This window comes from Adiantum capillus-veneris, chromosome 7, assembly GCF_014529385.1.
Source record: "Adiantum capillus-veneris isolate H3 chromosome 7, ASM1452938v2, whole genome shotgun sequence".
NCBI lineage: Eukaryota > Viridiplantae > Streptophyta > Polypodiopsida > Polypodiales > Pteridaceae > Adiantum > Adiantum capillus-veneris.
Genome location: NC_140937.1, coordinates 70,430,381 through 70,439,748, shown reverse-complemented (window position 1 = coordinate 70,439,748; position 9,368 = coordinate 70,430,381).

Sequence of the window (9,368 nt, the reverse complement as noted above, 5' to 3'; positions counted from 1 at the left end):
TAGAATGAATATCATTTAAATTGTTTATTGGTTTTAATAATATCTTCAATCTCATGTCCACTCTGTCATATCTCCAATTTTTAATTTATTCCCATCTCTCTCTACTTGTGGAAACCGTGTGTGCCATTGAGGATGCATTCCCTCAGTCGGTTCTTCTTAGCCGAATCCATCTCTTGGTTCACATGGTTGAGGAGACCACTATATGTGGAGTTGTGCATGCATGATGGATGTTATTTTTAGAGAGATTTTTAAAGACTCTCAAAGATTTTGTGCGGCTATGGTCCCAGCCAGAGGCATGTGTGGCCGAAGGGTACATCGTGCTAGAGGCATTTGTTTACATATCAAAGTATTTGGTACAAGCTGATCCCTCAATTCTATTGCATGTGGTTAGATGAGAAGAATACAAGGATGACTTAACACTTGGCAAGTGGAAAGGGAAAATTACTTAGCATGGATATGAATCTATCTTGTGTGGTCAATAACTTTTGTATCCTCAATGCAAAAGCTATGACTGAGTGGGTGGACTTGTGGACAGTGGCAAAGGCAAGGCATTTGCAAGAGAGGGAACCATGGAAACAAGCGCATGGAGGAAGGAGGGAACCCCCAATGCCTAGACACCTTGCATGTATCCCACATCTCATTAGTGCGGAGTGATTCATGAGAGAATTACCGAAGCAAAAGCAAGAGGAGAAGACATCACCTACAAAGAATGGGAGTATGCACGAGGTTGTGTACCAAAGATAGAGTACTCATATACTTAAACCACATTGTATAGTTTGTTCTTGATTTTATCTTTGTAATTGATGTGGGCCAAAGGGTCGACACTTTCATACACGCGACATTGACGACCGATGGACCACCATGGATTTTGGAATCTTGGAAACTTTGATACAGATGGTGATGAAGCCAAGTACTATGGGACTATTGAAAGGATACTAAAGGTTAATTTTAGAATATTTTATACCTTTGTCTTTGAGTGCAAGTGGTTTGAAAATGTGTCTAGATGGCATGTGAATGGCTTCTACATGGTGGACTCTAGTGTTCATCACACAAAGAGGTATGTCAATTTAGGTTTGCCACTCAATTGTGAGAAGGTGAGTGACTACTTTTTTTACCTTTATTTGGTTGTAACATTAATTATAATAATTGTTACTCATTTTGATATTCTCTTCTATACGTAATATATATCCCAACAATCCACCAACCAAAGATTTGGTTCGTAGTTCCCATAACACCTTGGGGGAGAACCATTTTTGTCATCAATGAAGTGGAGATCATCTTTGACCCTCTTCTACCTACTACTACTCTTCCACCTACTACTTTGGAGGAAAGGGAGATAGAGGAGAGAGCGAGAGAGAGAGGGAGAGAGATCGATGATTCAAGTCCCACGGCCACAAGTCTTAGCAAGGATGATTTCCATGATGATGATGAGGATGAGATGGTGGATGAAGAATTCAAAGATGATGAAGCCAACACATCCACAAACAATAATTCCATTTCTCTCTTTATTGATTTAGGAGCCATAGGCTTAGAATTGGATGACGCTTCTTGTAGAGATATTTTGGAGATGATTCACAAACATTTTGTATAAGTTAGAAAAGTTTTTGTTGTGTCGTCCATTCATCACTCTCTCTAATTGTGTGAAGAACGCTATATTAAGTTAATCAATTGGGAGTGATTAATTTAATCGATAACAAAATATTTATAAGTTTTTGGGGTAATTATTTATGAAATAAAGCATTATGGTGCAAGTGGAGCTAGCATTTTGTGTTGTGAATAGTTCGAGAGAGCTTTGAAGAAGAGCTTCAAGAAACAATCATAGGTGCTACCATCTTGTAAAATGTGGGCACACTTCCCTCTATTATCCCCATGCCTTGACAAAAGACGCCGTCCATGTTTTGCTTCAAGGACGTTGTTGCAAGATAGTGCTTCAAGAAACTAACATAGTTGCTACCATGGTAAAATATGGGCACACTTCACTTTATCATCCCCATGCCTCGAGAGAAGATGTCGTCCATGTTTGGCTTCTCATCTCTGATAGTGCTTGCTTTACATGGAGGCACGTGCATAACCTTAGGATGGACCACGCTTTTCGTAATTTCATGTTTATTCACATAGCTATTGTTTCATGTTTTAATATCATTTTTTAAAAAGTTTATATAATGTTTTTACTTTTTTTCACAAGAAAATAGGGAAATACACCAAAATTTGAATATTTAAGAGCCAATCTAGGTGTGGTAATAAACGTGGTAATAACAACGATAGAATTGACGATAATAAATGTGGTAATACCTACGGATATAACCGTGCTAATATTTGAAATAAAGAAATTCCCCCTCGCCCTCCTGTCGCCTCCCTGTACATCCCATTTTGGACTCTCTCTCTACAAAACGCAGTAAATGAGCGCGGTAACAATTTAAGATTTTCATAGTGATCTACCATCTTCAAGTCAAAGTATCTCATGATATGGGGTTTGGAAAATTGGCGGGTTCAACATCTATCATACTTCTTCTACATTTGAAACTTTAATAGGTAGGCTAGGTGTTTTCTCTCTTAATATAAGAGGAGAAATTGAGATTTGCTTCTATTACAACAAAATAACAAATGGGAAAGGAGAGAGAAAAAACAATGTGTGCGGTAGCCAGGGAAATGGTTTTTCAGCAATAAGCATGGTAATGGACACAAAAATATATCCATGGCTTTTATTGCTTATATTGCTGCCCCTATTATCGCGGATATCACCGCTACAAGGTTATTAAAAAATATAGGTGCTCATTTGGGCCACCCAACTTTGGGTGGCCCAAATGAGCACCTTTATTTTTCACCTGCAAAAAATATATGAAACATCAATCTATTAACCCTTACGGACACCCTCTCATCTTCGACGAACACCTTATCATTATTTGATTGAGTCATGGACCGGACTTGTCTGTCTAATAGGTGTGTAGGTGATCGCCGATGAGAGACACACCACTTATCTTATTTTTACAGTATTTCTACAACGATCGGCCATTGTGGGCGCCCATGTGTGAATGGGTCAGACTCTTATAAAAGGTCTATTTTGACCTAAAATCCTCATTCTTTGAGGTGCATGCTAAGAAGTGCTCTTGCTCTATATAATTTTTCTTCTCCTTCGTGTACTCATGGATGTGTGTGTGAGTGTGTGTGTGTGTGTGTGTATGTGTGTGTGTGTGTGTGTGTGTGTGTGTGAGAGAGAGAGAGAGAGAGAGAGAGAGAGAGAGAGAGAGAGAGAGAGAGAGAGAGAGAGAGAGAGCATTGCGGCTGCATCAGTGGTGGAAAGGAGGTTGAGCGCGGCGATGGCCATGGCTCCTTCTTCTTTGCGGCATAGATTTCTTCATGACGGAAGCATTCAGCGATGAGTGACACACCATTGCCCCTTTGAGCTTGCTAGGACTGTCTAGTTGTGTGCTTGCAGTCATTCATGGCTTGCACACGGTGTTTTGGCAAGCTCCTAGCCTCCAACTCGTGTAGAAAAGCACACATTTTTGGCACCATTGCGGAGGTTGCCTTGCACTAAGCTTGAGGAGCACTCAGTGATACCTCAGGAAGCCATTCACTTCTGTCCTTTCTGGTTTTTTGCTGGTTTGTGTTAGATTTGTTAAGTGGTTGTAATATGCAGGTTTAGTAGGTTTTGTTACCTTCTGTTATTTGGCTGCAATGTATAGGTTTTAGCAAGATTTGTTAGCTTGGCTAAGTGCTGCAATGTAGAGGTTTTTGTTAGATATGCTAAGTTCTATAATATGCAAGTGTTAGCAAGTCTGTTAGTTAGTATTGTAGTTTGTTGTGTTAGGAAGTGTAGACATTGTGTAGTAGGCAATGAGCAATAGACAATGTGAAGTTTGCTGTGTTAGATAGTGTTTGTGCAGTGCTAATTAGTGTTAAGAAGCTTTGTTAGCTGTAGGCAAGCTAGACAGAGCTGCCAAGGATAACTATGTGCACGCGTAAGCTCGGCGCCCACGCGCAACATTATCCACATAATTTTTTTTCTTTCAAAAGGTTTTTCCAAAAATCTAAAAAAGTAAAAAAGAACACTCGGAAATGTGAGACCAAAAAGAAAATTCACAAAATAAAAAGTCTTATTTCAAAAGGAAGGATCGGGATCATCCCCCGAGCCCGAGCCCAAGCCCACGCCTCAGTCCTTAGTCTTATGATATAGTCTTCAGTCTTATGATATAGTATAGACACTAATGTATATATAAAAACTAGAATCTCAAGTGAGGAGAGGGCATGTGGGACAAGTTTCTCAAGTCCTTCACCTTTCCTGTCACACCCACTTACCCTTTGGACTTACTAATTTTAGCCTTCTTTCCAACTAGAAAAAGACTGTTTTTAGGATTTTGAGGGCTTAAAGTAATCGAATCGGGGACTGTAAATCATGACACGTTCCTCTTACCAAGATGCTCAATTTGAGCTATCACATGCCATATTTTCTGGCTTAGTTAGAAAAAAGGACCGAGGGTAAATTTGGGTTGCAAACGCGTAAAAAACTAGGTGAGCAACCTTCACGGGCACTCACCAACACTTCTAGAGTATTGATGTCACATGCACTTACGCTCTGGTCATGTGCTAGAGGAAGATCACATAGAGAGTGTCTCCGTTTACATGGGTACTTATTATTCCTCCACATTAGGCTCTAAGCCCTTAGCAAAAATCCAAGGTAGTACCACTCAGGACCCACAAATTGCATCTAGTGACTCTTCCTCTGACTACAACGACATGGAAGGTTACCCGATGCCTAATCCTAATAGTTCAAGCCAATACATGCATGCCATGGGCCCACAGTCCGTGCCGAGCGTATTTAGCCACTTGAAAGAGACTTTTAGTAGAGCCACTCCCTCCGAACATGGAGCTAAGGATTTAAATGAGGGGGTGGGGAAGTAGATTCACCATTCATGACAAACATAGACCCCATGCTCCTAGAGAGTGTACATGTAATACTCCATTCATTGCACCCCCTGACTCTTCAAAGATATTCCCCTCCGAGGTTATATTACCTGATGGTAGAAGCCTTGCCGAAGTGCAAGAAGTTGAGTGATATATCATTACAGCTAGGAAAAAGGAAATTGAAAGTTTATGGAAGGTAGAGAAATGAAGGGATCTAAAGACAAAGGCCCCTATGTCAACATCCATGCTAGTCAAGCAATTGAGTGCTCCTGAATTAGAAACCACTAAGGGTCAACCCATAGAGAGCCACATTGTATCTAGTTCAAAGGATACCCCTAGCACCTCAATCCTAGATGGAGCGTTTCTAAAAAAAAACTGGGAGTATGAACTACAAACGGAGACTTTAACTGACCTATACACAGGTCACACCTATCACATGGGTTGGTTAGATGTCCTACAATCTACAACGGGAGCTACTAGCATAGAGGAGCAACAACAAAGAGTTTGTGATGTCATCCATAGGGTTATTGAGCTGGAGAGGTAGAACCAAGGGATCCATATGCCTTCAATGGGTCTCATGAGATTCTTGGATACAGGGAAGGCTAAGCAACCAGCTTTATCATGAATGGAGACTCCCTCAGTAAGCGCGATGGATCCTCCATATGTTGTTTCGCCAGGGATCTCATTACAATTTGATCCCACAAGTCATAGCTTTACATTTCCAAGTTTAGCTCATCTTTATCTTGATGACACCACGACTACCATGCCTACCCCAATGATGGGCACGACGAAAAACACACCATGGACCTCACTTCTTTGTAAAGCACCACTACATGGTGGCTCGATGCCTTCAACAATACCTACAAGTGTGTATCAATCATATACATCTATAAGTCCTCATGCTCATGTAGCTCCTACCCCTCCCATTGTTTCAACAACTTATGCTCCACAACCACAACCTTCAAGATCTTATTTCAATGGGACCATACCAGCTAGCGTTAGCATGTCACATCCGACGTCTGCTCTTCCCAGGGCCACACATATGAACTTTGGGCCACCACATGGCACAACACCATACCAAACTTGAAAAAGGCTACATATACGCCAAACCCAATGCCAACCCCCATTTCACATGTAGTCCCAAGAGCACCTGTCTCCACTATACCTGCTCACTTGGGTGACTTGGGTGACTTGGCAACATTTGCTGAAGCTATTGGTCGATCCATTCCTAAAAATATATGTAACACGTCTGATAGAGAGCCTAGAAGTGAGGCAATACAAATAGCCAAGCTCACACAAAAATTTAGTGGATATGGGGATGTGAGAAAGCATATTGAAGTATTTGAACAAATATGCGATTCCCTGGAAGAACATAATGACCTGCATAAGAGTAATGATTTAAACATGACCTTGAGTGAAAAGGTTGGGGATTGGTATAGAATCCTAAGGGTGGAAGAAAAAACAATTTACCCTACTCTTAGGAGACTGTTCTTAAAAGAGTACATACGAGAGGGAGTGCTTTGTGTGTAGCCTCTCAGCTCCAAAAATCCCAACGAGAGGAAGGAGAGATTGTGAGAGACTTTATAGTTGCTTGACGCATTTGAATTCTCATTGTAAACTAATTGAGCGCTTCAATAATAATCAACTGCTCAATAGATTCATTCAGGGACTATGACATGAGGATATCTACAATGGCCTAGTCATTAGAGGTATCACCACTTGAGAAACAGTCACCACCAATGCCATCCAATTGGAGATTGTAGCGGCATTGGTGACGGCGAGGCGGTTGAGCATAGCGGCGGCGGCTCCTTCTTCTTTGTGGTACAAGATCCTTCTTGATGGAAGCATTGATCGGTGAGTGACACACCATTGCCCCTTTGAGCTTGCTAGGACTATCTAGTTGTGTGCTTGTAGCCATTCGTGGCTCGCATATGGTGTTTTGGCAAGTTTCCCAGCCTCCGATACATGTGGCAAAGCGCACACAATTGTTTTTTTGAAAAGTGTAAACAAAAAAATAAACAATAGAATTTGAATATAACTTACCTTGACAATTTAAAGTGCAGAAGACCAACTACTTTAAAAAGTTACAGGAAGATGGAATTTTAGTTGAGTTTTGTATACATATGGTCATAGAGTTTTTCTTGTGCCACATTGGGACTTTAAGAGAGGACTACAAATAATTCTCTATCTGTCCAATTCCTCCTCTTCATCGTCCATAGGCATGTACGTTTGATCACCTTGACTCTACATTAATTAAAACCAAATTAAATAAATTAACAACTAAAAATAATTAATATAATATGATTTGTCTAAACTTATCGCCTATAGAGATCTAACCATTGAGTCAAGTTGCTTCCGAGAGATGTGATGGTTTTCCAACAACCATCACCAACTTGACCATCTCTCTAGTTGGTCGACTTAGAGTGATATTTTCCTAAGTTAGCAATAACAAAAGCACTTTATTAACTAAAACCTTTATTTGTCCTTCCAAGCTGCTTTGCCTCCCGAACCATAGTGTGTGGGAGTTTGTCTAGCCCGAGCTTCGGGTTGTTATCTGTAGGATGCCCATTGCATCTTGTTCGCACTTTTTCTGCATGGTCCACTCCCACTCCCGCTCCAAATCTACCATGTTGCTTCTGCAATAGCTCCTATTTGGATCTCTAACTTGGTTGGCCGCTATGCGTCGCACACTAAACTGCTTGTTTTTCAGAAATGTTTTAATGCAGCCCTCCAAGCACTGAGACAAAAATTGCTCATTGGGGACGTTTGGGAATCCATCATGCAACACGTTCTTGATGTAGCCTGCATGATCAGGCTGTTGATCTTTGAGCTTTATACACCAATTTCTACACATTGAGTGTATAAAGATGGCATCGGAATACCCTGTCCTGTGTTGTCCCAAAGTCCACTTCCCCGCCATACTTTACTCTATAGTGGCGCCCATGTGTTTCTAGCATGGGTGCATCCGTATCCTCATCCTCTACGCATGGGACGACATACTCTGAAATAGGGGACTCCGCCTGCCCCCCACCACCAAAACAAGCGAAGCCACTGGATCCCCTGCTGCTCCGTCTCTATCAACGCTCGCTTCCCTGAGATGAACATCGGCACGTGCTTCCAGAAGAAGTGTGTCCACAATCCTCGTGTCAAGCAGGAGTGGAATAGAGTGGTGTGGGGCCCTACGATGGAAGAGGAGTAGCTTGGTAAGATGGGACCGTAAAGGGGTTGCTGTAAGTGCAACCCATAAAGGGGTTGTTGTAAGTGCAAGGCTCTGGACGTAGGGAGTCCCTCCCCGGCTTCCCCATGGTGTAGAGGATTGAAAAAGGTTGTAGGATGCAAGCTGTTGCACTGAGTGTAATGGCCAAACAATCCCTTCGTCGAATAGAGGTGCTTGTCTTGTAAAGAGAGTGCCCATTGGAGGTCTGGATATACCACTAGTGGAGGAACTTGGGTAGATGGACTAGTGACCTCCAAAGGTGTAGGAGGGCCATGCTTGCAAATATCAAAGAGAAACCTACACTCATGCTCACAAAACACTAGCTACATATGAGCTTAATGTCTTTGTTTGGATTTACCACCTCAAAATTCAAGTCCACTAGAAGCGATGTCCACCTTGAATGGGATCCCATCTAGGACATGAACCATCCAAAAGAAGAATGCGATGGCTGCTCCCCACCAGATAGTCTCTCGTTTGACATCTACATTACATGTTGATAAATATCACGACCTAATACTATATATAATCTTCTTTGTAAAAATGAAACGGTCAACAACATCTCGGTGCAAGACCTTATACTTTTGGTCATGCATTATATCCTTTGTGAGACCACTTGTTATCAAAGGCTTCAATTGCTTTCCTACATTGGACTTTGGATCTATGTTTTCTTTGTCTAAATATATAGGATGTCTACATAGAAAATATAATAGACATAAGAAAAAACAATGTGAGACCACTTGTTATCAAAGGTTTCATTTGCTTTCCTACATTGGACTTTGGATCTATGTTTTCTTTGTTTAGATATATAGGATTTCTACATAGAAAATATAACAGACATAAGAAAAAATATTGTATAGGTGAAATAAACTAAACGGTTCACAATCCTGACCTCAATGCTTAAATTCTTTTTTTGAGACCTCCAGAGCCAACATTCAAGGTTTCAAAATTTCGTAGTCTCTTCTTTCGCACACGAGCACCTAAGCTTGTATCTTTCCTTTGTAAGTTCCGCACTTTTTCTTGCAATATCTGTATTTCTTGTGTGCACTACAAAAGGGTTTTTTGGTCCTCACAATGCAAACTAGAAAGTCATATAATGTCATTTGCTTGATGGTGAACCATGCTTTTCTGAATTTCCGATTTCCCAGTTACAGCATTGCAATAGCCAAGTAAACCATTCTGTCTGTCACCTGCAAAGGTCAATAAAGTAGTGGGATTTGCAAATGCAAGGGGGGCATTGGTCATAGGA